Source organism: Lactuca virosa, chromosome 9, assembly GCF_052849685.1.
Source record: "Lactuca virosa cultivar CGN04683 chromosome 9, Lactuca_virosa_CGN04683_v6, whole genome shotgun sequence".
Lineage (NCBI taxonomy): Eukaryota > Viridiplantae > Streptophyta > Magnoliopsida > Asterales > Asteraceae > Lactuca > Lactuca virosa.
Genome location: NC_136434.1, coordinates 42,765,870 through 42,772,212, shown reverse-complemented (window position 1 = coordinate 42,772,212; position 6,343 = coordinate 42,765,870).

The window sequence follows — 6,343 nt, the reverse complement described above, 5'->3', positions numbered from 1 at the left end:
TTAGATATTAAGAGAGTCCTTAATAAAACACCCAAATGTAATATTAAGGCTAGAATCCAATCACAATATATTATAACTTAGAAGAGGTATGCCGTAATCCAAGCTATAACATATTTGAAAGGTAGGTGAATGACGATTCACCAATTTCCACCATGAAAAACGAAATATAAATATTAGATTTTTAATTGGTTCTTAGAAATTCCTAGATTCTTTTAAGATTCAATAAACTTTTCAAAGGCATGTTTCAATCTCGAGTGTGCCCTCCAAGTTTTGTGACTGGGATACCGAGGATCACAAAACGAGGTGTGAAGTAACCATGCAAATCACTTGGTACACTCAATGTTTATTACTCAATCGATGTGCCGGTTAACCACACGAGCTCCACCGACCTATAATAAACTTTAAGTCACCCTTTACCTACCTTGTTAAGTCCAAGTTAGTGTGCCGGTTAACCACACGAGCTCCACTAACGACTTAAACAAAGTGTAAAGTGTAATTTCATGGATTAGCACCTTATTCACATTTTCCTAAAGTAACTAAGATTGGGAATTTAATAAAAGCATTTAGTTACTTTATAATATTCATCATACAATTAATGAGAATTTATAAGTCCTTGTCCTACCCGTTCGGCTAACGACTGATGGGTTTTGAGAATTCTAACACTTCCTAAGTGTACATGCAACCCTAATAACCTTGGATCTATGTTTGTCTAATAATCATGCAAAGTTGAATTCCAAGGTTATATTCCTATCTAGCATACATGGGGAATATTTTTTAACTTGAATGAAAGATAGAATAACTTACCTTGTTGTTGATTATGATCCTTGAAACCTTGTGAGCCTAGCACCCCAAGTGTGATGCCTCAAATGCTTCACACAACACCAAATGCAAAGGAGTAAACTTTGAGAGAATCTTACACTTGCAAAATCGGCTCTAGCCCTCTTGTTTCTTATGTGTAGCCTATTTTGGTGGAGAATGGGTTTCTTATATAGTGTTGACACATCTAGGGTTACACCATGTAAACCCTAATGTGTCATGAATCTTCATTTCCATGACCCATGGGTTTGTAACTCCCATGGAGCATCCATGGAGCATCCTATGGGTGGAACCCAACTTGATAATCCATGGAGCCTCTTAGCCCACTATATAAGATATGGAAGATTTACATAATCTACCCATATATTTAATTAGTTATCTTTTTAATCACTTAATTAATTCTAAATTAATTCTTGATCAAACTAATTAAATAATATTATTAATATATTAGAACTTATAATATATTAATAAACCATAAGTGTTATTTCTCTCATTTTAGTTTATCCAATTGCATGGTGCCATGCAACCCAAATGGACCATGCCGGGTCGGGTCAAGTACATACCAGAAATAGTTATGGACTTAGACACCTTATCCAACATCCTTTTCCATTGGGAAGAGAATGCTTTTTCTGGATTTCCAGTGTCACCATTGTCACTGTCCATAAAGTTTTTGGGAAGTTGATCTTCTAATCAAATTTGCTTTACTATCGTTCCAAATCATTGCTGATTCAGCAGCACCAAGCAAATAGATATGATCATTAAGGTTCATGTCATAGTCTGTTTCATAGTAGTCCCAAAGGAACTCACTATGTGACTTAGAAAGTGATTGAACATCCAACTTTCTAAAGACTTTGACACCCAACTCTCCCGGCTTGTCAATATGTGACTTCATCTCTAAGATGTGATCACACATAGACCTTGCTTGCCATTAGGGCTTGAGTGACCTTGAACTTGTGGGTTAGGGAGAATAATTGGAGGAGGTGGAGGAAGAGAAGTATGACTTCCATGAGCCAACTCGGGAAGTCATATTCATTAGGAAAGCTTGGTTTGGGAAGATCATTGTTGTCTAAACCAGACATCAACAATGGGAGAAATTCACGTAAAGTTGATTTAAGTCCTTAATATAACACCCAATATGATATATTAAGGCTAGGACCCAACAAACTATTTTATAACTTGGAAGAGGGATGCCGTAATCCAAGCTATAAAATATTTGAAGGTAGGTGAATGACGATTCACCAATTTCCACCAAGATAAACGAAATGTATTATTAGGTTTTATTTGGTTTTGAAACTCCTAGATTCTTTTGAGATTCATTGAACTTTTCAATGGCATGTTTCAATCTCGAGTGTGCCCTTCAGGTTTTGTGACTGGGATACCGAGGATCACAAAACAAGGTGTGAAGTAACCATGCAAATATACTTGGTACCCTTAATATTTACCCCTCAATCGATGTGCCGGTTAACCACACATGCTCCAACGATACTATGATAAACATTAAGTTACCCTTTGCCTACCTTGTTAAGTCCATGTTAGTGTGCCGGTTAACCACACACGCTCCACTAACAGCTTAAACAAAGTGCAAAGTGTAATTTCATGGATTAGCACCTTATTCACATTTTCCTCAGTAACTAAGATTGAGAATTTATAAGTGTTTAGTTACTTAGTATTTTATCATTATACTTATAATGAAGGGAGAATTATAGTCCTTGTCCTACCTGTTCGGCTAACGACCCTCCACCGGTCAAGGAAGCGGTGAGTGAGAGTGGACACCCATTAAACTGCCATTTTATAGGCAGTAACCTTATACCCCCCTTATAGACCGGCTTCGTGAATGAGGCCTACTAATGGTAAGACGACTTGCTCTTATACATATAATATATTAAACTTTTAATATTATAATAGTATAAGGGTGTATTTTAGACATTTAAAATACTTGGTGGTTTAATCTATTAATTAAACTAGACTTTTAATTTAATTAAACTCAAACCATATATTTATGGATTAATAATACTCTTTTAATTAAACGCTTTAATTAACTATTAATAAAGTCCATAAGAGTTAATTTGAACTATTCAACAAAACATCATAATTCTAATTATTTAACTCTAAATTAAAACCATTTAATTAATTGTTTAAGTTATGAACGCAAGAGTTTTAGAATTCAATTCTTTTTTTCATAAAAAACTTTTCTCAAATTCCAAAACTTGAGGGCAAGTTTTGTAATTCTTGAAAACCTTTGGATTCCATAACTTATGGAATTAATGGTGTTTTATGATGAAACTTTCCATGTTCCATAACTTAAGAACAAGTTATGGAATTCTTTAAAACATTAACACCAAATTTTGTAACTCCATAAAAACTTTGAATCAATTTTTTTTTTAAAAAAAAAACTTTCATATCCATAACTTATGGAAGTTTCAAAAACCCTTAAGATCACAACTTTAAAAAAAACTTTTGAGCTCCAAAATTTTATGACAAAATATGTAACTCCTTAAAACATTTAGATCAAACTTTTAAAACTAATAAAATAATCATATCATTTTATCTTTTACTAAATTTGACGTAATTCAACTCATATGACAAATGATTCAAATTTTACAAATAATTCGTTTTTCACAAAATAAGTAATTATCTTAAAATTTGACAAACGTCATGTTTTTTTTTTTCCTTTTTTTTCAACTTGAAAATAAAACATTTGCATCAATATAATAGAAAACAACCCATGGCTCTGATACCACTGTTGGGTTTTCAGCATTCTAACACTCCTATGGTGTACATGTAACCCTATAAACTTTGGATCTATGTTTTCTCTATTATACATGCAAATATTAACTATTCCAAGGTTTCATCCTAACTAGCATATTATGAAGCACCTATACTACAAAGTTCTAGTTAGATGACATACCTTTTGATGTAGCTTGATGTCTTCAAGCTTTAAGAGCTTAGCCCCAATAGTGTGGAAGCCTCGAATGGAATCACAAATCACCAAAACACCTTGGAAGAACTTGAGAGAATATGTATGCACACTAAAATCGGCCCACTCTTATTTTCACACACTTGTGCCAATTTTGTGAGCCAAGGACCCCTTTATATATTATGGAGGATTAGGGCTACATCCATGTAAACCCTAATACCCATGACCTTTCATTTACATAGGATCCATGGGTTAAAAGCTCCATGGACCATCCATGAAAGCTTAGCCCAACCTAAATGAACTTGGCCCATTCCATATATATAAGAGTCCATATTTAATTAGTTCTTTTTGATCACTTAATTAATTCTAAATTAATTGTAAATTAATTCTTGATCAATACTAATTAAATAATATGATTCCATATTAATATATTAGAACTTATAATATATTAATATAAATCATAAATATACTATTCTCAAAAGACTATCCATATAAATTGTGCCGGTGAAGTGCAACCCAAATGGACCATGCCGGGTCGGGTCAAGTACATACCAAATATAGTTATGGACTTAGACATTAATCCAACAGTAATCACTATGGTCACCATTTTATTATAAGAAATAAGGGTTTTCTTAAAGAATATTTTCATTAAATATAAAGGAACTATTACAATTAACTCCATGAGTAACAAGTGAATACGCCAGGGTTATATACAACAATGATCTAACAAACAATGGGATGTGTGCTATCCGCCTTACTTCCTGTTCCTTGTTTGGTTGTGGGCTTAGGGCAGATGCGACAGTCGATTGTTTGTTTACTCTGAGTTTTATATAACTTGTATCCATTTAGTACTCATAGAAAGGATTGTAGAATCATTTTTACGTATCTTTCATCAAAGTAGGAAATATAGGATTTTCTAGAGGAACAGACGAACTTTTCTAAAACAGAACTTATAACGTACTACATTTCAACTACATTTTTCAACAACTTTCTACAACTTACTTACATCACTAAAATCTTATGAACTCACCAACTTAATTGCTGATCAACTCTTTCAAATAACTTGTATTCTCAGGAGACTATTAGACAGGTACTTGCGTTGGGAATTCAGAAGATGGAGCATAATAGCTTCAAGTCTTGTTTTGTTATTTGCTTAAGTATTCTATGTTTTATGAACACACACATTGTAAACACTTTCTTTCTAATGAAATGGTTGTTCATTACTTGCTTACTATGATACATGTCTTGTGATACTAAACATGACGTCCTCCAACCCCGAACGTTTCCGCCGTTCTGGTTTTGGGGTGTGATAGAAGCCCTAATGGTCCCAATGAAACTCTAATGGGCCTAATAAACCCTAATTGACCAAAAGGAAAACCCTAATGGGCTTAAGGACTTAGCTTTGGGCCTATTGGGCTAAGATGGGTTGGAAACCCTAATTAGGGTTTGGAAAACCCTAATGCCATAAAACCCTAATTTGGGACTTATCGGGACCGCATCGGAATTATTTAATGAACTTAAAATATTAATTAATAATCATTGCAAATTAACCTAAGGCCATGTGGGAATTAATGGATTAAGTCCTTAATGGGTTAAGTAAGAAACACTTAACCCTAATCGTCATTTTATGTGAAACCCTAATTTCACTTGGGCCTTGGGTTGGGCCTTTCCATTGGGCTTTGGCAATTGGATTATTAATGGACCATCCAAGAATAATCATATGGACTAGAATATGTTGATGGGCTTAGGGTAAGGCCCATATAAGGGTTTGGGCCCAATTTGGAAAGCTGGGCCATAGATGGGCCATAGTTTGGGCCTTAATGATTATATGATATTGGGCGATTAGAATGTCAAATGTTGGACTGGAATAAATGGTTGGGCCTTAGAGTGAGACCATGTAAAGGTTTGGGCCCAATTTGGAAAATTGGGCCATATGTTGGGCCTTGATTCACAGATTAACCTTTGGGCCTTTGGATAGGGCCTTGAGTTTGAATCAAGCTAAGATGGGGGTAAAGTAGTCTTTTAGCCCAAGCATGGACTTATGATTTTTGTGTTGGGACCCAATTATTAATTGGGCAATGTTTCATATTGACAGTTCGAGAATCTGTCAACCAGCAGCTGGGATTGTGTCTACGGGACTTCAGCAGTGTGAGGTGAGTTACCTTCCAGTAGGAGTGGGTCTACGACCACAATGTCGGCCCACTAGTAGGATTTGTTTGTTAGACGATTGTCTTTGTGATAATTGCCTGGTGTATTGTTATCTGATATGCTTTATGTGCTAAGATGCTATGACATATGTGTTAGTAATGGTAGGGGTGCTATAGCCCCTAGTTACCGCTTGAAAGATACCGAAGGGGTAGATAGTACCAATGCATGCCTAGCAGTATGATCATGATATGTTATTATGTGATAGTGGTAGGGGGTGAAATAGTCCCCGGTTACCGGTTGAAAGATACCGAAGGGGATGTTAGCTCCCGGATGCTGGTTAAAAGATATCGAAGGGGAGGTTAGCTCCTGGTTACCGGTTGAAAGATACCGAAGGGGAGTTTAGCTCCCAGATACCGGTTGAAAGATACCGAAGGGGTAGGTCGGGCACCCAGATATGCCTAA